Source organism: Marmota marmota, unplaced genomic scaffold (assembly GCF_001458135.2).
Source record: "Marmota marmota marmota unplaced genomic scaffold, marMar, whole genome shotgun sequence".
NCBI classification, from domain to species: domain Eukaryota; kingdom Metazoa; phylum Chordata; class Mammalia; order Rodentia; family Sciuridae; genus Marmota; species Marmota marmota.
Genome location: NW_026000174.1, coordinates 28,339,182 through 28,364,943, shown reverse-complemented (window position 1 = coordinate 28,364,943; position 25,762 = coordinate 28,339,182). Strand labels below are relative to the sequence as shown.

Genomic DNA, 25,762 nt, shown 5'->3' with positions numbered 1-25,762 from the left:
ACTCCTCTACAGTTGTTTTGGTCAGGTCTGTTAGTCACAGCAGTGGAAAAAGCTGACTAAAACAGTCGGTAATGGTCCTGAACGGAGGTTTCCAAATGGTGATCCTGGGTAATATCTGACATACTTTGTTGGCTTATACATTATTTTATAGGTTTTTAGTTTGAATTAGTTGCCAGATTTTAAAATTAAAGCGATTTCACATCAAATGCAGATTACTGGACTCTATGGAAAAAGGGAGAACTGAACTTTGTGAATCCAAAAGAAAATTAGCTAGAGATGAGCAGTGGCTGCTAGCTTTACTTTTTGAAAACGAAAGATGCCCCTATCCTCTCCAATCATTTTATGCAAGTTCTTTCCCTCTCTGGATCCCAGTTACTTGCATGTGCTACTTCTGTCCTTTATATGTCCACAACTGTGAGGAATAGGCCGCCCATTGCCTCAGTGGATTCACTCCCTGGTGCTGGTCAAGCAGCAACTGCAGATTCTCACTCAGAGATGTAAAGGTGGAACCAATTATTCTAGGAAAGAAATGTCCACTGAGCTTTAGGTTTTGCAGATGACTGAAGTTGGACAAATGACTTTTGCATGAGTCATTATATAGGAGGGCTGAAAGTATATGGATCAAAATAAGAGTTGTTTATTATGTTTGTTCACATGAATATGCCAAACATCTGAATCTATTAAGAAAACCCTCAGCAAATTCCTGATGTGGAAACACTACTATATTTTGTGATATGGAGCAATTACAAATTTGGTTTATTTTGGCTTTGTTATCCAACCTACTAAATAATAGAATGATCAACTAACTAAACTATTATGGGCTGAATTGTGTCCCCCTAAATTTATATGTTGCAGCCAAGCACAGTGGTACAATCCTGTAATCCCAGAGGCTCAGGAGGCTGAGGCAGGAAGATCACGAGTTCAAAGATCCCTAAGCAACTCAGTGAGACACTATCTCAAAATAAAATATACAGAGGACTGGGGATGTGGCTTAGTGTTAAGCACCCCTGGGTTCATTTCCTGGTACCAAATACATAAGTAAGTAAATAAATAAATAATAAAATTTATGTGTTGAAATCCTAACACTCAGAGCTTCAGAATGTGACTATATTTGGATATAGGGCCTTTAAAGAGGAAATTATTAAAAAGAGGTCTTGGGATGGATCCCAATCCAATATTACTGGTGTCTTTATAAGAATGAGATTAGAATATAGACACACAGACTGAGGGGCAACTTCTGGTGTAAAGAAGCTCTTTATACTTAGGGCTCTTCCCCTTCCTCATTCAGGAAGACAGTCATCTCCAAGTCAAGGAGAGAGACTCAGAAGAAACCCAATCTGCCAGCACCTTAACTTTGAACTTCTAGTCTCCAGAACTATGAGAAAATAAATTCTGTCATTAAGATAACGAGTCCGTGATTATCTTGCTATGGCAGACATAGCAAATTAGTCTACTAACTTATTAAATAAGTAAATAAATAGATAATACAATTCCTATTTCCTGCCCTAAAAAGGCTCATGAAATTGGAGGGAAAGCTTGACTCATGAACATTTCCACCAGTCCCCAGAGTGATTTCCCAAAGTTAAAACTAGATCACATAGCTCCACTGTGGCTTCTCCTTGAATTGGAATAAAATCTAAGCTCTGCCCTGTGAAAGTCCTGGTGTGATTCAGCCCTTGCCTAATGGCCCACCTTGGTTTGTGCTATGTCCTCCTGGCTCGTGCCACCCTACTAATCCTCTGCAAGACAGATACCAACTTTTTTCCAAACACCAAGGTTTCAGTGGGTTCTGCTTTTTCTACTTAGGGCTCTTCCCCTTCCTCATTCAAACAATCTCATCCTCATTCTCAGCTGGGCCTGGAGGAAGGAGACTTCAAGGAGAAAGGGAAGCAACTTCCATTTCCTAAGCTATACCATGCATATGTTATCTGGATGTAAAGTGTTCTGAGGTGGAGAATATTAAGCCCACTTAACAGATAGGGAAGCTGAGGTTCAGAGAATCAGAAAGCTTAAGTAAGAAGAAGGGATGGGATTGCAACCTAAGTCTCACAGACTGGAGACCCCTTCCTCATCCTGTCATTGTCACCTGCTGCTCAGAGTGCCTGGTCACCTGCTGGAGGGAGCATGTAAGGGTCTTGCTGGCCTATTTCAGAGATCTTGCAGCTTTGGAGTCTTTCCTGGGGATTAAAAAGCTCTCAGGCTTTTTTGTTATTTGCAATTAGCCATTAAAATCCCTATCCTCTGCTCTTGTCTAACTTAAAAAATATCTGTTCTTTTTTTTTAAGAGAGAGAGAGAGAGAGAGAGAGAATTTTTTTTAATATTTATTTTTAGTTCTCGGCAGACACAACATCTCTGTTTTTGTATGTGGTGCTGAGGATAGAACCCAGGCTGCACGCATGCCAGGCTAGCACACTACCGCTTAAGCCACATCCCCAGCCCAATATCTGTTCTTTTATTTAACTTGGGCATCTTCAGATGAGCTTTTGTCTGCAGCTAGGCTGAGAGGAAGGAAGGCCGAGCAGAGGACATAAGAAAATAAAAGCAGAGGAGAAGGTAAGTAAGCAGTACACAAAGCTGAGGGCACCAGGAGAGCAGAGAGTTGGCGGGACGTGAAGAATGAGGAGCTGGAGCCGGTGGAGTCACTCCCCAAGTTCACTTATGGGGCAACACCTGTCACTTTGTCACACTGAACTGCGGGTGGAGAAGGAGAACAGGAGTAATGAGTGTTATGAGGGGTGCTTGCAGAAAACTGAGAGTTTAGAAAGTTTTACAGTATCTAAAAGGTGAGAGGAGTTGGAATTATTATTATCAGTAATAGTAGTATTTTGAAAAAATATTCAGGATAAGGAAGAACCCAGACTCAGCCCTACTGAACAGAGAGAAGGCTCAAGAATTTTACTGGGTTGTGGAGTGACTGTGACCTAAGAGGGGACTCAGTACACAGAGCCCATGGGCATGGAAATTAAGCTTTATCCTAGCCAGGGTCAGTGTCCAAGGAGGGCCCAGCTGATGCACAGAGTTGTACTTTCTAAGCCTTTAGTGATGATCAATGTCTAAAAGACAAGGGAGGAGCTGAAGTTGTGGCTCAGCGGTAGAGTATTCGCCTGGCATGTGCAAGGCCCTGAGTTCGTTCCTCAGCACCACATAAAAATAAACAAATTAATTAATTAATAAAATAAGGATGTTGTGTTCAACTACAACTAAAAAATAAATATTTAAAAAAAAAAGACAAAAGATTTGAGGTCTGAAGTAGGGATCCTGTGATGAGCCAGGACCAGTGATTCTGTCCTCTCTCCCAAGCAGAAGGGTCAGGAAGAGCTAGACTAGTACTGGGCCATGGCCAAATAAACTAGGGTTAAGGTAGACTTGGGTGACTGGTGGACTGGATGGAAAGTCAAGGCCAAAGCCAAGTTCAATGGATAAGGCAGTGTGGGGTGTGCCATGCTCAGTGAAGTACTGACTGCTTCTGCTGCTGAGAGTGCTCTTGGCAGAGGGGCCTTCAGTGGTTTCCTTCAGGGATTGCCTCAGCTTCAGAGGTCCACTTAGCCAAGGTTATACCTGTCCATGGACCCCACATTAAATGATTTATCAGTGTAGACGGGGTGATCGCCTGGTCATCCCAGTCCTACCAGGTCACTGTGAAGAGCCCTTTTGTCTCCACAGCTCCCAAGATTTGGCCAAGGCTGCCTTGGGTCTGCATCACAGCTAAACTTTTCATTTTGCCACTTCTCCTTTCTTCCCTTCCTTTTCACAGGTATTGACCCCAAGGATACTCTTTTTTAAAAATTTTTTCGTCAATTTTATATTTTTTAAGTTATTGATAGATCTTTATTTACTTGTTTATATGTGGTTCTGAGAATGGAACCCAGTGCCTCACACATGCTAGGCAAGTGCTCTACCATAGAGCCACAACTCCAGCCCCAAAGGATACTCTTTAATAAGTATTCTGTGTGCTAGACTGTCTAAGCCTGCTTCCTTGGGGACTCACTGAGCAGAGACTTAAAGATACCTGGCACAAGTGTTCCAGGCCTAGGGAACAGCCAATGTTAAGGTCACAAAGTAGGAATATGCCAGGAACAATCTAGAAAGGAGGCCAGTGTGACAGAGAAGAGGGGGAACCAGGGGGAAGATCACCCAAGAGAATGATCAGAAAGGTGAAGCGATGATTTGAATGTGATGATTTGAACAATTTGAATTGTTCCCTTTAAACCTCATGTTGGAATTTCATTCCCATTGTGAAGTATTAAGAGGATTAAAACTTAATCTGACTATAGTGTTTAGAGGTAGGGCATTTGAGAAATAAATGAGGATAGAGAGGGTCGTTAGGGTGGAACCCCCAAGATTGAATACTGGTTGTTGGCTTCATAAGTAGCGGAAGAGACCAGAGCATATGGATACATATGCTGTCCCTCTCTTGCCAAAGTGGTGTCCTACACCACTTTGGGACTCTGCCAACAAGGTCAGTGGATGCATCCCCTCCACCTTGAACCTTTAGAACCATAACCAGTTTTAACTTAACCAGTCTGGTAATGTGTTATTAGCAATAGAAGATGGACTCAGAAGGCTAAAGAAGGCAGAATTGTGTAGATTTTACTGGCCACTGTAAATTCTCTGGCTTTTCCTCTGTGTGCTCCAAAGCCCAGGGATGGTCATATAATAAAGACTGGCATGATCTGACGTTTTAGAAGGATCCCTCTGGCTGCTGCATTGAGACAGAGGGGAGGAGCGCTTGAGTGGAGGCACAGCTGTCCATCTTGGATCTACTCCTCCATCAGGAAGGAGAGTCCTGCTCCTTGACTCTGCGTGTGTTTGGACTCTCATAGATTCTGGGCTCTCCTCAGCCCCAGGGCTCTGAGCCAACACAGTTTCTGCAGGGATGGTCTGTTCTGCCCCCTATCTCCTGGAGGTGATCAGAGCCTACCTCTTACAAGATTGTAAGATTGCAAGGACTGCCCTTGTCCTCCTTCAGGGACTCAGCTGCTGCCTGTCCTCAGATGCAAATGGATCCTCCACTGGGTGCTCACTGCCTTATCACAGTAGTCTTCATACTAAGCTGAAATTACTGGCTTTTGTGTCTGTTTTCCTAACTGGTTCTGCAGAAATAGAAACTTCCTCATTTTTATTTTAATCTCAAGCACCCAGCAGAGGGTCTTACACAACTGGGTTTCATTTTATGCTTGATAAGTGAGTGAACGGATGAATAGAGCCAATGGGTGGACATTACTGGGAATTTTAGTCTGTTAAAAAAAAAAAAAAACATAAATGGTTCTAACAACCAGACCTGATCAACAATGGAAGAAACTGCTCCTAAGGTGGAAAATTCCCCACTGTTGGGAGGGCCAAGCAGAGCCTGGACACCACCCTGTTGGAGCTGTTGTAGATATTACAGAGACTTCAATTGCCGGGACACCATTCATTGATGACCATCTGTGTTAGTTCCATTTTAAGGATGCAGTAAGAATGAAACACTGGACCTATGTGCCCAGGGAGGAGCTTCTGGCATTAGCAATATCCTGTTTGGGGGTAAGATTAACCTCATCCCTCTTCCTACTGTAGATGCGACCCCTTAGGAAACCTACTAAGGTCAGAGAGATGGAAATTAAAATAATTGTAATAACAATATTATTTTAAGCTGATTAGAGAAAATGCCTTGGATCTCTATCCACTCTGGCTCCCTAATTTTGCCCACTTCCTGAACTGAATGTCTTGACCCGCTTATAGTTGATGGACCATCATAGACTTTCCTGGAAGAAACTTTGAGAAGACAGAAGTTGAAAGGCAAATCTACAGTGCTGATGTCTTTATTTCTCATCCCACCTGCTCTTTGGAGAGCAAGACGCCGGCTGAGAAAGGAATTATACTTTGGAAATAAAAGAGGAATTTGTCCCCTTTAATGAGAAATTGGGGTGGAAGAACAAGGATCAGTGATGTTCTGTCCCAGCAGCATGGACACACCTGGGCTGCACATCAATAGAGCCCTTCTCTGGCCTCTCTAGTCCCTCTCCTGGAGGCCGATGAGCACTGGGAAGGGTTAACAACAGGAGCTGTGGTTCCGTTTGGTGGAGAGTTAGGATCTCACAATTGAAGCTTTTACTTTAAGACACAATAAAAGACACTGACATGCTGCGTAAGCATTGTTCCTGGCTGTAGTTATTCCAATTATTTTTTATGTTTTCTCCTTAAATGAGAAACATATCAGACACTAACTCAAACACAGAGATACCTATTTATGCTTCAGAACAAACAGTTTAAGGGCATTATATACAGATGTCTAAATATTTAGAAAGTGTCTGTTTATGGGAGTGAAATGAAAAGTACCTGTTTTCATTTGAAGGATTTTATGTGAAATTTGCATGTGAAAAAAGGCAGCCCCCTGTGGCAAAGGGGTGTCAGAGATGAGAAGCATGTACAGGCGTGGAGTGGGGGTGACTGTGGGGTGGGGGCTTCCCTTGGCCTGTCACAGGTCCTGCGATGACCCAGAGTTCAAAGGGCCTGGAATCTTAGGCTGGGTGATACTTCCCGTTAGGCGGTGGGGATAAATAAATGCCTTGGAGACATCTGGGTGTTTTACTGGCCTAAAATGTGCTTCCGAAATCCTGACTTTATCTTCTTATCCCACACTCATCTTAGCCCCAGAGGAACATTTAAAGAGAAATAGGCTGCTTTAGAAGAGTGTAGCAGTAAATGGAGGGATGATTAGACTACTTGGGGGTGCTCAAGGCCCTCCAAAGCTGGGGCACCACAGGAGCTCAAATGGAAGAGTGAGAGACTGTTTAACACACTGTCTGCTAGAGAGACAGGTTTCAGCTCAATTTATGGGAGTAACTAACACGTGAAGATGCTGTGTATGGTTTGGGAAGCAGAGAGGTCTCTGTTGCCTGTGGTGTTCTAAAACAGGAAGGCCTCTTACAGAGGTTTTTGAGTAGATTAGCTGGATTGCAATGTACCTCTGGTTCTTTGGTTCCCAAGATTCTCAAATAGGTTATTCAGAAGAGTCCAGAAGTTGCGCTCCTCTTTCGTGTTTTTTCCTAGGAGGATCCTACCAACTTGCGGCTCCCAGAATTGGGGCTTCTCAGTAGCCCATTGAGTCCACAGGTAACTAGGATCTAAAGTTGTTCTTGAGGTCAGGAGAGGGTAGCCCATGCTATCCTCCCCAGGAATTGCTCTGAAGCCCTCACCAATCCCAGCTCAACAGGTCTACATGTCCTCTGAAGGGGTCTTTCTCTTGCTTTACTCTCCTTTTCAAGATCTGGCATGGAGGGTTCCTGGCAGAATCATTTGCTCAGGGTCTTTGAGGAAAGAGATCAGAAGCTGGGGAATGGAATGATGTCTGGTCCTTCTCCCTTCCCTGTCCCATCTTGGAATTTAGTAATGAAGCAAGGTTACTCACCACAGCATTAGAAGGAAATGGGAAAGTGCTGAGTTCCAGCAAAGCTGCCTTGGGCCCCCTCCCCTCAACTGTCACAGTGTGATGGGGTGGGCTAAGGGCGTAGCTGAGTAAGATGCAGGAGTGAAGGTAAAGGTTCTCCTGTTAAAACTGGCAAAGTGCCATTGGTTAGCACTTTCTGATCATATTGGAAAGTTGAGACAAGTTTGGCCCTGGAGACAATATAAAGGTTCAGATTGATATCCAGAGGCTTCTGGCAAGTGCCCTTAGGATGGGCATTCTAGAACTCTCCAGAAGGTGCTTCACAGTGGGCACATCCATCTGTAAGACCTGTACCAGAAGGGACTGGCCAAAATAGAGAGGACAGAAAAACAGTGGGAGGTTGGAAGTTAGGGGCGGCTGATGGAGAAGGATGGATGTGGGAATTGCTAGGATCAGCAAGAGAAGCTTATTGTGTAGAGGGAAGAATAAGAGAGTGAGAAAACTAAGATTTAAGACCAAAATTTTGAATGGCTATGTTCACTCTGCTCTCTCATTCTGTAAAAGGCAGGGTCTGAGGCGAGGCATTTGTCTTTCCATTTATTCAGTTATATTTTTTCAGTTGTTGCTGGCTCATCTTTCTAGGTGGGGCTGCTGCTGGTTCATCTTTCCTTCTCTGAGTTGTTCTTTTTGGTCATGGTAACAGAATGTTAACCAACACAGCACCCAACTATTATTCACTGAGTGAATTGACAATTTATTATTCACTTTAGTTTTGGTTCTTTTTGTGTGTGGTATAAATAAAACAAGCCCTCTCCACAATCTGGAATGAAGCCCTGTTACCCTCTAAGAGAGAGTACTTAATGGTAGACGAGTCACCAAATCCTAATGGATATTTTACACTCCATCATCCATGTCCAAAGCAGCTGGCATCAGGATCAGACCCCAGGTATCAAGTGGGAATCAGGAGAATGGGGAGGGGGCTGGCAAGAACAAGCAGGAAAGCCCGGCTTCCTTAAAGTGGTGACTGGAGAAGTCACCAACGTGAAACTAAATAGTCTAGTCCTGTACCAGGCAGCACTCAGCAAGAAGGCCCAGTTCAACACCTGAGTTCTCTGGCGATGCCTCAGCTAATGGGGAGTGCAGCACAGAAGCCTGGTAGTTAACACCAAGCACCTCCCAGACCAGACCAACAAAGGAGATTCAGGAAAATCTGTGGAATCTTGAACCCAGTCCTGGGGCAATGACTCACAGATGAGGCCAGCAAACAGGGGGAATCAACACTAAGCCCCATTGGACTGGGTTCCAAAGGTGCTTAAGAACTTCCTGCCTTGCTCTGGAACTGGGGCAGAGCCAGGCCTACAGGTGGGAGCAGCATCAGCCCCAGCTGTGTGACCCTCTGACCTCTTTTCCTGTCTGCCAGGGAACTGACCACATATCTGTCAACTGATGTTTATCAGGAGATTGAATTCAGCTGATATTTCAACTGGGCATGCTTGTCCTCCTACCCAGTTATAGAGCTAAAAGAGACCACCTCTGCCCTGGAAGACCTAAAGGCTTGTGCTGAGCTGGCCTCCTAAATAGCCAAATTGCAGTGCAAAGGGATAAGGGTCTTATAATGGATTTGAATAGGGACTCAAGTGGCACACAGAGGAGTCTGTCATAGAGAGGGCACCTGTTATGATTCAGACCTAAAATGTCACCCAAAAAATCTCATGTGTTATCTGTGCAGCCAAAGTTCTGAAGTGAAATGATTGAATCATATGGGCTGTTATCTCCTCAGTGGATTAATCCATTTGATGGAGTAATAATTTAAATGGACTTACCCAGAGGTGGTGAAAACAATAGGCAGGTGGGGCATGGCTGGGGGAAATAGGCCACTGGGGGTGTGGCCTTGGGGACTATGCCTATTTCTGTTCCCTCCTCACCCCTTCTCTTTCCTGGCTACTAAGAGCTGAGAGGCCTCCCTCTGCCATGCTCTTCCATCATGATTTTCTGCCTAACATCAGGCCCACAGCAGTAGAATCAGGTGACCACAGACTGAGACCTCTGAAACCATGCACCAGAATAAATCTTTCCTTCTCCGAGTTGTTCTTTTTGATGATGGAACAAAATGTTAATCAACACAGCACCCAACTATTATTCAAGGAGTGAATTAACAATTTATTATTCACTTTAGTTTTGGTTCTTTGTGTGTGTGTGGTGTAAATAAAGAGGGGTCTGTAAAGGCATCAAAGGGAAACTAAAATTTGATAATTTGATTCTGCTCTTGAATGATGAGTAGGTAAAGAAGTGAATTTCAAACAGAAGAAACTTTGCGAGGAACGTCATGGAAAATTGAATGAACACAGTGGGCTGGGAACAGATTAATTGTTTGGTACAACTAGAAGATGAGGCTAGAGAGGGTAGATCACGTCATATTGAGCAAAGGATCAGGAACACAGGGTCAGTCAGCTTTTGCTGAGTAATAAACAACCATAGGACCTAAACACATGAAAAATAAACATTGCTTTCTATCACATGCATCTTCTGGTGGCAAGGACATCTCTGTAATGAGTGAAGAGCAGACATGACTCACCTGAGGTGGGTTCAAGTTCAGATCTGGACTACACAGACCTATCGTGGTATAGGGGCCCATGCTGTAGTACAGTAGTTATCTGAGGTGTGTGCTTCTCAAGGAGAAGGTGGGAAGCTCTCAGGGGAGCAAGTAGAACCATACAGTGCTCCCCAATCCCTGGGCTCAGGACTGAAACACGGTCACTTCTACCAAAACAGGTCATGTGTCTATGATAGAGGGAGTGAGTGAATAGCTGTTTAACAACTCTCTCACCTGAAATAATGCTATGCAATTTGTTTTGATTCTAAAAAAAAAAAAAATGGGAGTTGTTGCTGGTTCATCTTTCTTGGTGGGGCAGTTTCATTTTAACTGGCATGTCAGGAATACCTGCCACATGCAAGAGGACACTTTATTCATACCTGGATGTGGCTAATATGCCTACTTTGTTTATATATTGAAGTTTTTGAAGGGTAGGGATCGTGATTCATTTATCTCTGTAGCCTTAGCACTGAGCACAGAGTAAATGCTTGAAACACTCATGAATGGGGAATTGACCTCATGATGTCCTCAATGTATGATTAAAATTGAAGGGAAAATGGACATTTCTCTGTTTCCCTGGACAGTTCCAGGTTAAGAGTGGTGTCATAAATGACAAACAGTCACAACATGTTTGGGGTGAGAACAAAAATGCTAAGCAGGGAAAAAAAAATAGTAGAAAGCAGATGGTTTAACTCACAGCGGCCATAGTCAAGCGACCACTTGATAATGAGAGTCAAGAAGGACTTGGAATAATGGAACTTCTTTTCTTCTTCCAGGTAACCATCAATTTGAATATATGTGAGTGTGTGTGTGTATGTGTGTGTGTATACATACACACACACACATATATATATATATATATTCTGAAATATCTATGTGTATATATATACACCCATTTATATATATATATGTCTAATTATCATAGCTAACAAATATTGAGTGTCTATTATGTGTCTGATGCATCTTAATATGTTTTATATATTGTTTCATGTAATTGAATCCTCCTTTAGATCACAGTTATTAAAGGCGCACAGCACTGAGAACAATAGTCTATTTCCATTCTACTAAAGTTGCATCTTTTCATGCTAGTTCAGTGGCAAACAAGGACAGAAAAGGCTGAAGCAATGTAAATACAATTGAGTGGTAAGCACAGCTGAAGAAGTCAGTAAAATTGTGCAATCTCGGATGAAAGACTAAGCATATTCTGTGAATAGCTTCAGGTCTCAACAAAATCATGATCAGGGCAATGGACAACAAAGAATAAGAATAAAGATGAAAGGGACCAGAATACTGACCCTCTTAGTCACTTTTAGTTCTGAATTCCACACAGGTTCTCGGGCCGGGGAGGGGGTGGGACTTAGGTCCCAGGAGTCCTGCTCGGTTAATTGTTAATTTGGATTTCCAGATCTCTCCAGGGAAGGGGTGTCCATGTTCATTTCTGCTGCCCCAGAGTACAGCACAGTGCGTGGGTAGAGTACAAACCCGATGTACTTCAAAGATCTGATCTTGGGCCTGTCACAGGGTGGAAAGAGACTTGAGAAAATTTGCAGCCTCTCAACCAAGTGTCTGCTTCTTCCTGCTCCTCTCTGGTAGACTGCTCAGGAGTGGAAACACCATCATCCCAGGGAAGCTTAGGGTAAGTACCTGCCCTTTGATTCTGTCTTCAATATCAGAATGTAACTTCTTCTCCAATCCTGTACCTGCCCCTCATATCTGGCCCAATGTCCTGATCTCCAGGAGACAATCAGATGGCAAGAGGCCACTGAGTTAAGGCTAGAGTGTGTGGTCTGCACATGGCAGCACAACAGGAGACGAGACCTGAAAGGTGGGCAGAGTCTGCACCACATCTTGGGTGAATTGTGCTATTTCTGACTTTCAGTCACCTCATGTCTGTAACTGGGCCAGAGTCCCTGCATTTCCTAATTCATGGGGTCAGTTTTAGGATTACAGAGAAAGATGTCCACAAGATGCAGGAATGTTTCGCTGAATAAAAGTTACACGTAGGTTAGTTAGTTCCCTCTGAGAGAAATCTAGACTTGTAAAGGGAGCAGGAAGGCCTCTGAATGGCCTGATAGTCCAGAGATTCTCAAGCTGTTTCCAGGGATTGCTGTGGAACCTGGGAGTTCGCTGCCCTTGGGAGGGGGTGAAAAAGGCTGGATCCCTGACTTGAGCTTCAGTCAGAGCAAAGGCTGTGCTTTGCTTGTGAGTGCTGGAATTCTAGGTATTGATTGAGACCCCCACCCCACAAAATGAGGTGCATATACTCATGGTAAAGTTTGAAAATCACTGAACTAGTTAGTCCAACCCTCCCATTTTGTAGATGAGGAAAATTGAGAGGGGTGAGAATGACTCCTGGGGCTCTAATGAGTCAATCAGTGGGCTTTGACAAGGCTGGGTTTCATATTATTGAAGACACATTCTCATGCTCATTTTCTTCTTCAGATCAATCAAGGTGTCCCCCTCCTTCCTTTTAGAGGAGTGAGGCTCCTGCCAACAAGAAAGACAAAGGATCAAAGTAGAAAAACAAATGCTAATGCTCCCAACTCTGCTGCCCACCTACTGGGCCCAAGAGGTTCAAAGCTTCCAGACCAGGAAAGAAAAGCCCAGCCCGCTCCCAGCACCTGGGCTCCTGCTGCTTCTCCAACCCCATCCCCCCATCCTCCAGGTCCTTCTGCCACCTAGCTTTCCAGAGCCATTTTTGTCTCCTAACAGGCTTGGGCCACTGGTCCCCAAAGGCTGTGACCCCTAAGTAGTCCCCTTACCACAGGGACTGTTTGTGTGCTAGGGGTTGTGGGGTTAACTGCAGTGGACTAACTCTTCCATCTGTTCAAAATATGTTTACGAGGTGTAAGCAGAGAAAGGGATTGGAAAGTACACACACTTCAAACTGCTGAAGAATTTTGCGAAGTGTTCTGTGTGCTTTTAGGCAAACCACTCCAGTTTTCTGGGTCTCAGCTTTCCACTTTTAGAAATGAGCAGCTGGAGGAGTTATTTCTAAGGTCCTTATCGGCTGACAAATGTAGCTCCTCCTTGTTCTTTTCTATTCTCTGAAGGCATTCTTTGAAGAGAGTTTTCCCTGGAGGAGAGGGATTCAGAGGGGAAAATATGTCAGGTATGTGTTCCCTGTGGCTACTTAGGACAGTTTGGAGCACAAGAAATTGTAAAAGATGGACAGACAGGGCAGAGTCACGCAGTCACGCAGAGTCACGCAGAGTCTGCAGTGGGGATTGGGGACTGCATTTGAAGAGTGAAAAGGACCACTATGCAGGGAGCCCCTCAGGGAAGCCACGGAGGCACAATGACGGCTTGATCTGCTGCCCTGTGTCCAGCCACTGGCCACTCAGATGCCATTGCTCTCCAGTGATATTTGAGTAGGGCTGCATCCTAAGATTAAGTAGCAATGAGTGCAAAGTGGAAATTAGTGAGAGGCCACCATCTGTGACTTTTGCTTTTGTAATTCCTGCTTTGAACGTTTCTCTTTTCAGGCTAATAAAAAATGCAAGTGAGTAAGTCACTTTTATGAAATCATTTATAAAAATCTCTTTCAGGCAGGGTTGAGGTACAGTGGGTTCCCACACCAACTGGTGGGACCTCAGTGGTCAGTCCTGTGCAACTCTAGATTGTTCTGTATTTTAAATATCACCTGAACCCCTGGGACTTTTTGCTTGGGGTGCTGGAGCAGAGCAGTGGAAACACAAAAATCCTCAGGAAAACTTCTTTTCACCAAAATTCAAAGAAGACATAGTAGGCGTCATATCCTTAGACATGGCTACAGTCCCAAAGCCTCATGTCTGCTAGCGTGTTACTGTTAGAAAGGAACCAGGGTTCCCCAGTATTAACCAATTCTGTAAAGCACTCAGTGAGAAAAAAAAAACAAAAAACAAAAAAACGGCTAGAGAACTAACCCAGACCAGATCTAGAATTTCTTAGGCTGGACAACTGCCCCTGCCTATTTCCTTCTGCAGGAACTCGCCTGGGCTCTACTCTACCAAATTGCTTGCAATTCACTAAAGAGAATTCTGCCCTGGTCAAGGCCTCGGAATTCCCTTCTTCACTTCTCTTCTGGGAGAGGGGTTACTTCCTCTTTGAAGTTTTTGTTTTCAGGTCCTTAGACTTGACTTCACTTTAAACAAACAAACAAAAACTTCTTTTGCTATTTGCCCACCAGTTATTGCAGTCTCCATAACACTTTACAGTATTTATCTATTTAAAATGCTGTCTTCCCCAGCCAGACCTGGTTTCTGCCAAAAATGGACCTAGTCCAGGTCATCTTTGTTCTCCTGGTGCCTAAGAGTACCTGGTACATAACAGAACTTTATAAATCCTGTTAAAGGAGAAGTTGAAAGACTCAATAAATAAAAATGAATAAATAAACAAATCCATTCCTAGCCTTCAGCTCCCTGAAGGCATCCCTTAGTTGCCTACCTGGCTCCTCATGGTATTTGTGTTCCAGACCCCTGCTGTAAGTGATAATTCATTAGAATTAGGATCAGCTGGAGTGTCAGAAAACCCGGAAATAGCTGTGGCTTAATCAGGATAGAAGTTTCTCCCTCAGTGACTGTTTGGAAGGAAGAGCCAGGTTTAGGGTGGTGTGTTTCTCTCTTGCTGTGCATGACCTCTGCTGCCAAGGTCACTTTATAGCCCAAGATGATTACTCCAGCTCCGGTCATCAAATCTGTATTTTATCTGCAAGAAAGAAGACAAGATGACAAAGAGAACATTACTTCCCTTTAAAAATGCTGCTTAAAATCTCATACTCGATTTGAAGGTAAATGCTATCAATCAATCAGAACTGTGTAGTAGCCACACTTTCCTGCAAAGGGGTTGGGAAATGCAGTGTTTGTTCTCAGTGGTCCCCAAAATGTGGGAGTTGTATGACTATAGGAATATGGTGAGGGAATGTTGACTGGATCAAACCCGTAATTGAGAAAGACTAGATGGTGTCTGGAAAGAAGGAATTCAAGAAAGAAGAGAGTGGAGGCAAGGAGACCCATAGGAGGCCAGTTCACAATTCCAGACAGATGAGAAGCACATGAAACAGGACAGTAGCAGAGGGGACAGGAAGGAGGACACAGGTTAGTAACTCAGTGGGATGAGGGAGGAGAAAGAGTCTAGAATGAGCCCCCTTTCCTGACTGGGGCCCTTGGGAATAAGATTGTACTTGACTGGTTTGGGGAAATCCAGGAAGGCTTCAGTGTCAGAGGTGGAGGTGAATACTGAGAACACTTATTTTTATTTGGGATCCTTGATGAGCTGGGCACCCCCAGAAGGAAACCATAAGGTTCCCCAGAGCAATTTGTGGGAGTGGGCCGTTGGTCCAGTTGGAAGGAGCCAAGTGGAGTAAGAAGTGCATTTGGGGGTGTGGGGTCAGATCCCTATTCCCTGCCTGGTACCTTGGCCACTGACTTATCAGTGGAGTCCTGGTTGTCTTAAGGGTCAACAACCAATTCTTCAAAGAATTTCAAGCAGAAGTCATTTCAAATTCCCCCTAATTAAAAGGGGTAGATCAGTGTGTGCCTGGAGTCCTGCTGCTACTGGAGAAGGGGAAGGCGGGGTGTGGGGGTTTACAAATCCCTTAAGGCAGTATCCTGACTCTATGGGGAGGTGCTGGGGAGTCTAAGGAGGGGCAGCCACGTGCCAGCTGGCTGTGCCAAGTGAAGGAGCCGCATGCCTGGGGTTCTGCCATGTGTTTGTTTATTTGGTTTGGCTGATGTAAAACATACACACACAGACGTACAGCCTCAGGGCCTGTGTGCAGAGCCCTCGTTCAATTCTCAACTAAAATCAGAAACAGTGCAGAAAGAAAGAAGAAAGTTCAAGTAGCAGGATACAATCAGGTAGCCAATTTGTGTGTGTGTGTTTTTCTTCATTCATTTATTTATTCATTCATTCATTTAGCAAATGAATGTCAGGCATTCTGTAAGGCACTAGGCCTAGAAAGTGAATTCAACACAGTCCCCTAGAGGCCCAAAGACAGGGCAGGGGATAGAAGCCTGGAAAGAGGTCATTTCATTACAAAGTGAGCATGCAGGATACAAATCTCTGGTCTGGTCTCTTCCGGTCTTAAAATCATACCAGGGCTCCCAGCATCTCTACCCAGACTTTCAACAGTCTGACAATTGCACCCTTCAAACCCAATGTATGCTCCAAATTCAGGGGAGTTCACAGTCACGCTTGCATTTCCTGCCTCTATACACCCTGTCTCCCTGCTGTTCTTTGCTACTTCCCACTCAGCTTTGAGGGTCCAATGGAACCCTTTGTTGGGGACCATCCTCTGGGTCCTCCCTGCCTTTCCTTCAGCCTTTATTGCTGGTGCTGCTCACCTGCTACTCTCATAGTTCACCTGTACATTTCCCCTGTGACCTGTGAGCAACCTGAGCAGAGAAGGATCTTGTCCACATCTCTATCCTGGCAGTTAATCAATACCTGGCACAGAAACCCTCTTAATAAATGCCTGACTAAATGAACGGACATAATTTAGCAGCACCATGGATAGCCTCGATGTGCTGCAATTAAGATGCTCAGGGACTCTGAACCCAAACTCCACTGTGATACAATTCCTGAGCTCTGTCGCCTCCAACCAGCCCCTTCTCTTCAAGCCTGTTTGCTTGTTTTTTGGCATAAGCATTAATGTTCTGTAAGTATGCCTTATGTGTAAGCTTCATTGTGAGTGTGTTGATCTTTCCTTCCTTAATGTACATGAAACACTTATTACTGTTATTATTATCATCACAAGAAGAAGGCAAGACACTGATCTAATGGGTGAGGGCATAATCTAGTAGGCAGGAGATAGCTGAGTTCAGATTCTTGAGAGAGGCCTCCCATGGTTGTCCTGAAATGCCTGTCACTCTATTCATCCAAGCTCTCCTGACTGTTCCTACTCTGGCATTTCCCCTGAGCACTGACTTGGTGAGCAGCATTGCAGAGAGGTAGAGGAATGGGCTGTGGATTCCGGCTGCATGGTTCAGCTCCCACTGTGGTTGGACACCTCTGTCCTTCTCAAATCTCTTAGCTGGCTCCTTCTTTCTCTCTCTCTTGGTGGGAGCCATTCTGGATTTTGTTGAGATGCCACACCACAGACATGGGATCTGTTTTCCTGAGGACTTCTCCTCAGATGGAGGCAACAAAGAATATTGCTCTAGGCCCCATACTTTAGAGGGTTCCACTCTGGCCCACCCATGCCACTCCCATTAAATTCGAGGGGGTCAGAGAATGTGTCAACCTAGTGTCCCTATCCTCCCCTTGCAGACCATGCAGTGGAAATGTGGACCCACAATTCCCAGCCTCTGTAACCTTGAGTCTGCTTCAAGTGACTGAAGTGACATACTTCCTGAAGGCAGCCCCCTGATCAGCGTGCAGTCCCCAGGCCTATTGTGTGACCAAGGGTGATTATGAAGATTGTGACCAGAGCTTGGTTCCCCCATGTATGCACATAAGACTACTCATGATTTAGGGCTAATTTGTGGGAGAGGCCAGAGGCTGGAGAACAGAGATGGGCTGTATCCTACCCACCTTACCTGATGTGACATAGCATGATGTCCTAGGGCTCTAAATTCTAATGTGGCCTTTCACGTCAAAACAAAAGTGTGTTTGACAAGATAGAAGAGTAGAAACATTCTGTTTCTCAGTTTGTTTTCCTATGTGTAACTTCTAAATATTTAGCTTGGTGGTATGTGGGTCTCTGTATTAGTCAGCTTGCTTAGCTTTGGGCTGCTGTAGCAAAATACCTTAGACTGAGTAATATATAAACAACAGAAGTGTGTTGCTCACAGTTGTGGAAGCTGGGGAGTTGATTTGGTTTCTGGTGAGGGCTCTTGTCAACCTGCAGATGGTCACTGTCTAGCTGTGTATATCTTTTCTTATATGAACACTAATCTCCTTCCTTATGAACTCATGGTCTCCCATGGACCCCACCTCCAAATACCATCAGGGGTATGACTCTCAATTCCTATCCAAATACCATTAGGGCTTCCAGTCTGTCCATAGCAGCTTCTCTTTGTACCCTAGGTTGCTCTAGGGTATACTAATGTTAAGGGTAAGTCTGAGGCGATGAACTCTGAGAGTGTGGAAGGGTAATTAGCGCGCATTGGAGGGCTTCATGGTCAATGAGAAAAGGGAATCAGAGGGAAACAAACACAAAAATAACTCTTTCCCTCTCTCCTTTGTGGACTGCACCTGGAAGTGGTTTCTCCTTGCAAATGATCCAGCAGAATTCCACGTGCTGAAGCTCAGCTCTTAAGCAAGCTGCCACAGCTCAGGGAGGTTCAGAAGAGGCGGTGGCCAACTGGTGTGCAGGGCGTGGGGCCTCTCCTCACCTTGCTCCCATTTTAGTTCATCCTTAGCACCTGCTGAGCTTCCCCTTAAGGCCCTGGTTTTGCTCCTCTTAAATGTCATTACTTTAATGCTGGCCTTGGGCTCATGCTCTCTAGGGAACTCAGAATGACTCTCAATTCCTATCAATTACTAGCTATCTGGCTTTAAGGCAGGTTACTTGTCCTCCCTGTGCCTAGGTTTTCTCCTCTGCAAAATGAGGATAAATGATAATAGCTCCCATGTAAAGTTCATGTGAAGACTAAATGTAGCCAGGCACAGTGGCACACGACTCAGTCTCAGTGGCTTAGGAGGCTGAGGCAGGAGGATTACAAGGTTAAGCCAGCTTCAGCTAGGATTGAGGCACTAAGCAACTCAGTGAGACACTGTCTGCCACAGTCTGGCTGGGCACAAAATAACCCAGCGGCCACGAGGCACTTGTAGGTTCAAAACAGGAACTTCTTTTTTGCCCGAACTCCCGCGAACACCACCCACGCGACCCTTCCAGGAACACCACCAACAGGAAATCCCTCCTCCAGTACTTCCCCAACCAACTCGAACTCTGGGAACTCTGTAGGAATCCCCATGAGAACTCCAAAGTAGCAGGAGAACTCCAAAGTAGCAGGCCCAGGCAGACCGCAGGGGTCTAATATACAGTTGAATACACAGCTTAACATAACCATCATCATCTCAATGGCTTGCTGGCATCACCTCTCAACCACTCCATTCTGGCAAAAATGCCATGCGTCATTCCAACTTGGCTGTGGCTCTCAGCAACTGTCTCCAAATAAAATACAAAATAGGGCTGGGGATGTGCATCAGTGGTCCAGTGCCCCTGAGTTCAATCCCTGGTACTAAATGAAAGAATCCTCCACACAAGACACTTCGCCGGGAGAATTCCAATTTTATTGCAAAAGGCTGTGTGCTTATATAGATCTAAGGAGAGATGGCAGGGCTTAGATAAATGGCAGGCCACCCGTTTATTGGCAAGTTGGGGCTAAGGTTCCCCGCCAGCGAGATTTGAAGATTTGAAATTGGCGCCAGCGGGAAAGTTCACACCTGCGGGAACTTTTCAAGCCAGTGGAAAAAAAGGGGAAAGTAGGAAGAGAAGGACGTTAGGCACCATGTTGGGGTTTTTCTCTGGGGTGCGGCTGCCATTTATACTTTTCCCAACACTAAATATGTTAATATATGTTAGTTTATTGCCCCCAAATTGTTAGCTTTTATTACTGTTCTTTCTTCAGGGGCACTGCATTAGTCTCCTTGGGCTGCCATAACAAAATATCACAGATTGAGTGGCTCAAACAACAGAAATTTATTTTCTCATAATTATGGAGACCAGAAGTCCAAGTTCAAGTTGTCAGTAGGTTTGGTGTCTTCTGAGTTTTCCCCTTGCCTACAGATGGCTGTCTTCTTGCTGTGCCCTCACACGGTCATTTTTCTGTGTGTGCTCATCCTTGGTGTCTCTTTTGTGTCCAGATTTTCTCTTATAACGACACCTGTCAGAGTGGAATAGAGCCCGCCTTGATAACCTTGTTTTAACTTAATCACCCCCGCAAGGGTCCTGTCTCCCAACATAGTCACATTCTGAATTATTCTATGTCAGGGCTTCAACAGAAGAATTTTGGAAAAACACAATTTGGCCCTCTCAAGACCTACCTCTATGATGGGTGATCAACTTGTTCAGATTTGCCTGGCATTTTCTTGGCTTCAGAACAGAGAGTCCTGGACCCCAGGAAATCCTCTAGTCATGGGCAAGCCGGGAAGATTGCTCACCCTAATTCTTCCAGAAGCCTGCCCGAGCCACAATATGTAAGGACAAGAAGGACTAAATGAACCCAGCAAAGAAGGTCCTCAACTTGGAATAGTTCAACTTAAGGAGTTTTTGACTTTATGATGGCACGGAAGAAATACACATTCAGTAGACATTGTACTCCACATTTTGCCCTTTGATCTTTTCCCTGGTTAGCAGTATGCGTGATACTGTGTTACAATACTGGGTAGGGGAGCAAGCAACAGCTCCCAGTCAGCCCTGTGACCATGAGGGAAACAGCTAATACTTGTTGCTAAGCTGTGATGCTTGGTGCGAGGTGTTTAAAATGCATTTTGACTTACGATATTTTTAACTTACAGTAAGTTTATTTGGACAAAACCCCATGGTAAGTCAAGGACATCTGTATGTATTTAGAACTCCATAATTCCTTGTGAACTTTGACATCTATTAAACTGTCTGTGTCCTCATTTCAGCCTTATGAGGTGGTATAGAAAATAATATTACAGTTACAAAAATGGGAAACAAGTGCAGAAAGATTCATCTTTGCTTGGTGACCCACCCTGTTCATCTTTTTTCCTGGTTCTAGATGTTTCCTAGACCAGTATGAGGCAACCATAGTGTAAGCTTCAATCCATGCCGTACAAGGGCCCAGGCAAAAGGTAAGCAACCAGGATGTATCAAGGAGCCCTAATATTTCTCTATATTGATGTGAATTAAAGAAATTAAACAGTGATCATGCCTGCTCTACCTGGGTGGGGGCGATGGGTAGGCCACAGGCTGGGCCTGAGCACATGCCTCTGGCTGGAAAACAGGCAGGGCAGGAGGGAAGCAGAGAGAGATGCAGGATGTGTTTGATGATCTGCTCTGAAAGGCAAGGAGGGAAGTCATTGATTACTGAGCTTTGTTTGATCTGCTCAAGGATCAAAGGGACAAACACTATTTGCAAAGATGAAAGTTGACCTGAAAACCCTGTGTCCCCACCTGCTGGGATGCCAGGCTTCCCTGTGCCCATGGGTCAGGGTGGAGGACTCTCAGAGGAACCAGGGGCAAGACTGTAAGCCCATCACTTCTTTAACCTGACCTCTGAACTCTCTCCTGACAATTGCCTTTAAGAAGAGGTTTCTCTCATCCCTTGGGCCCTCTCTGTTTGGGGAACTCAAGGTTATAAGGAGACCTGGGGGCCAAGCATTGCCTCTGGCCTTTAAAGAACATGGATAAATCATCAGATAATATGGGCTAAATGCTATGATTAGGCTGAGCTTGAAGGTGTGAAGGTACCACTGTAAAACCCCTAAACCTAACCTGTGGGAGGGTACAAAGGAGGTACCCAATTTTTGCCTAAAAGATAAATTATAGAAGGATGAAGTTTTTTGTTTCCTTTTTGGAGGAGGGAGAGGAGAATCACATACACAAAGCCAAGGAGGTGATAGACACCATGATACAGTAGGATTGGGTCAATATGAACTGAATTATAATCTGAGCCAGGGCCTGTATAGTCTTATTGTCTCCTAATGACATCCAGTGAGCTAGCCCTGGGGATTATTCCACTTCATAATGGAATGAGAAGCTTGAGGCTCACAATGTTTGAGCAACTTGCCTGAAGTCACATAGTTGGCATATGGCAGAGTCAGAATGTGAACTCAGATTTGCTTACTTGAAAACCTGGATTTTCACCAATAAAGATGTGGTCACATCCATGTTTTAGAAAGTTACCTCTAGTCCTTGGGGTTAACTGGAGAGACTGGAAGTAGATGCAGAGAGATCGGTTAGCATGCTATTGCAACAGGTTTAGGTGGCTGGCATAATCTCCCAACTCACAGGATTGCTGTGCAAAAAGTAAATTTATTTTCCATAAACTTGAGAAGTCTGTTGTTAACAGAAATGTAATCTTGGTTCATGGGGGTTTCTTCCTCTTTTTCTTCTCCCTATATTATCATCTGAAACCTGCATGGAGAAGAGCTACATAGTAGATTATAGGGTGGGGATCGGATGAGAACAGGGAGAAGGTGGCAGTGACTGTCATCAAGTCATACTTCCGTATCAGGTTCCTAGCCTCTGGCTATTGGTTCACATCAATGTCATCTTGTGGCCTTTTTTCTTTCCAGACAGTTCTAGACTCTACTTTTTGTAGATTATTTAGCCTCATTTTACAGCAAATTCAATGGATCTGAGTTATATTCTGGGCCTACCTGTCCCAAGTCACTAATCTTCCTGTTCTTTCCCTGGTAGATATCAGGAGAATTCTGGGACATTGCCATTGTCCCAGGCTGAAGACAGGAAGTTTAGCACAAGAATCCTTGTTCCCAGACACCAGAACTAGAGGGGGAAAACTCTAATCCCTTCCCATGCCCAGGTTCACCCTAGGCAAGTAGGACACAGACTCCTCTCATAGACACATTTTAGTAACTTCCTCTCTGACTCTCCGCCAACTCTCCCAGCTCTGTTAAATTTTATATTTTTAGTAAGTATTCTTTCTAATCTATTGTTTAGGCTAGGACTTTGACTGTTAAACCAATGATTAGCTTACTTGTTTCTCTTTGTGTTCTGCTATCGATTTCTTTCCACTTGGATCCTGGTACTAGAGATATAGTAACAACTTAGTCAAAGCCCATGCACTTGTGCTGGGTAGACATAGATAATAAATTAGTACATAATATGTTTGTTTTAGTCAGTTTTTGCATAATTTTGACCAAAATACCAGACAAGAAAACTTAGAGGTGGGAAAAGTTTATTTGGGGCTCACAATTTCAGAGATCTCAGTCTATGATAGATCAAGTCCATTGCTCTGGGCCCAAGGTGAGGCAGGACATAATGGCCAAAGGGCATGGTGAAGGTGCACTCTTCTGTTTGTGGTTGGCCAGGAAACAGAGTAAGAGGGAGAAAAGGGCCATAGATGCACCTTTCCAGGGCACGACCCCAGTGACCTACCTCCTCCAGCCAAGTCCCACTTGCCTACAGTTAACACTCAGGCAGTTCATTCAAACAAGGATGGACTGATTAAGTTTCAGCTATCACAATCCAATCATTTCACCTCCCAATATCCCTGAATTACCAATACAGGAGCTTTGGGGGACACATCATATCCAAAATATAACATGTTCCCTGGTGATAAGTGCTATGAAGAAATGTCAGCAAGAAAAGGGGGCAGAGGTAGGTGAGACTGTGACATATTAGACAATGGTTCTCAGTTAAAGGAACACTTGGGAGAGAACCAAATGAAGTGAAGGATTAAGTCCCAAGCTTACAGGAAGCGGGAACATCAAGTACAAAGACCCTGAGGCAGGAACAGGCTTGGTGATTTCAAGGAGCAGCAGGGAAAGTCCTGGGGCAGAAAATAAATGAACGAGGAAGGAGGAAGCAAGAGTTAAAGGCACAGAGGGAGGAAACCAGAAAGCCTTGGAGGATGGAGGTTTGGCGGGCATAATAAAGACTTTGATTTTTTTTTTTAAATAAGATAGAAAGCTACTGCAAGATTTTGAGCAAAGAAATATCATGGCCAAGTTATTTCTCACAGGATTACCCTATTTACTATGTGAGATCTTGAATGAAGTATGGCGGCCATTTTGGAGACAATTGCAGAAGATCCAGGATAGAGGTAACAGTGGCTCTTAGAGCAGTACCCATGAAGATGGTAAGAGATGGGGAAATTAGGGATAAACTTTTAATACATTTGCTGATGTTTGGATATGCAGTGTAAGAAAAAGACAGGAAAACATGGGAAAGTAGGCACATTAAGGAAAGATGCTGCTAGGTCAAGTTTGTGGGGGGACTGTTTCTGCCCCTACAGGATTTGAGGGTTGGGGGTTATTTGAGGAGCACTCTCAGGAATAATACCTGTGAGGAAGTGAAGGTACCTGGGGAGAAGTTTTACTGTGATGCAGTCATGACAGAGGCCTCAGCTGACCCATAGGAATCTTGGGAGCTGAGGCAATCCTATATTATTATCCAATTTGACAAAAGGGCCAGACCTTTTGTAGCCCCCTCATTAGCCCATCATCGGAGGCATGCCACCCCCAAGAAGGAGGCATAGCATGAGGCAGGTGGCCTCCTTCTGTGAGGGCAAGTCCTAGAGAGAGGTTCCTCTGTGATTCATCAATTGCCAATACTTCTAGAAGCCCAGGTCCTGAGGGGGCACTGGGGGGGGGGCCATAACACTGTCCCCTACAAGTGTCTACTCTAGTTTCCTCAGGGAAGGGTCAGGAGGACTGTTCAGAGCGGGTGACACCTGGACTGGTTTTAAAGGCTCCTTTGCTACTTTTCTTAGTCATGTGATTTTTGGTCAGGAATGAGACCGTGCTTGAACAAGACTCAAACTCTACAACCAAAACTGTTCTAATTATGTTCATTGGTTAAATCTTAAACTAAATGGAATTCTGAAATTAATTGCCTTTTAAACTAAAGTGTTTTCATTTTCCCAAATTATAATAAATTCCTGATTTTTCAGTTAGGCTTTATATTTTCAAAATCTATTGATTCTGAGAAAATGCCTATTTTCTGAGACAAAGTTGATATTCCAGTTGGTTCAAATTTCTAGCAATTGAATATTCCTCAATGAACAGAAATCCAATGTGCTGATGTTTTTCATAATTCTTATTGGCAGGAAGTTCTTTCCATGAGCTAACATCCTATTTGGAACAATTTTAGACATTTATTCTAGATTTTTCTACAGAGGAGATAAGGAATGAGTGGCAACAGGTTCTGTGTAACAGGTGATTCCTGCGTGCAAACCCTATTTTGAAGATGATTCTCACCCTTCATAGAGGGAAATATTGGACTTAGGGTCTAGAAGCTGGCTGAATATATTTTAAAGAGTATATGCTCAGTGAATGAGCAGATATGTATGCATGTGTGGTTATTATGTATTTGCATCTTTATGGTGTTTTGTTTTGTTTTGATACTGAAGATTGAACCCAGGGAACTCTACCACTGAGCTACATCCCCAGGTCCTTCCCCCTGGCTTTTTAAAATTTTAAATTTTGATACAGGTTCTCGTTAAGTTGCCCAGGGGGGGCCTGGAACCAGATATCCTCCTACCTCAGCCTCCTGAGACACTGGGATTTTAGGTGGACACCACTGTACCCAGCTTCTAGGCATGTTTTAACAGAACTTCCCTCATTACTATGTGGAGAATAGACTGGAGTCTGGATGTATAGGGATGTATAAATGTGCACACATAGATATGTAGGTAAGTGTGATGAGTTTGAGGGAGAATGAGTATATGAACAATTTTGTTTCTGTTTGTGTGAGAATCTACATGTTTATAATGCATGTACATCTGGGACAGTGATTCAGGTGTGTGTATTTAGGTTTATGAGTATGTTTGTGCACATGCACATGAGAGCAAATGTACAGATGTGTCAACAGTACTTCCCAGCAACATGAGGTAATCAGATCTCATGGTTCAGTGGCAAAAATATCAATGCCAAGGTCAGGTTTCTTGCCTGCAGCAACTTCAGTGATCCTTCTCCAAACATTTTCCTTAGGGGCTCCTCTAGTTCTTTCCTCTCTTCCCACCAGGGGTCAAGGCCCAGAGGGGCTTCAGGCAGCTTCTTGGCCTTTGGAGCTGCTACTCTGATGTCCGCCCCAGGAGCCTTGACTGTGGCAGTCTTGTCATGTTGGACTCTCTGCTGTCACTGCCAAAGTGACAATTGATGATCAGAACTGGGGCTGCCCAGAAACCCAACTTCTGCACAGGGCCCTTTGATCTACCCAGCC

The 25,762-nt window shown here is 44.3% G+C and overlaps 1 long non-coding RNA gene across 1 annotated transcript in view; it reads left to right on the top strand.

Annotated features, from left to right (window-relative positions):
* Nucleotides 1-25,027, top strand: part of LOC125612070 — a 49,208-nt gene extending 24,181 nt beyond the window's left edge. Inside the window, exons 5-7 of the long non-coding RNA XR_007342334.1 lie at nucleotides 11,369-11,599; nucleotides 13,017-13,075; nucleotides 20,634-25,027. This is a non-coding gene — a long non-coding RNA (uncharacterized LOC125612070). The remainder of the gene's footprint in view (nucleotides 1-11,368; nucleotides 11,600-13,016; nucleotides 13,076-20,633) is intronic.
* Nucleotides 25,028-25,762: the final 735 nt, after the last annotated feature.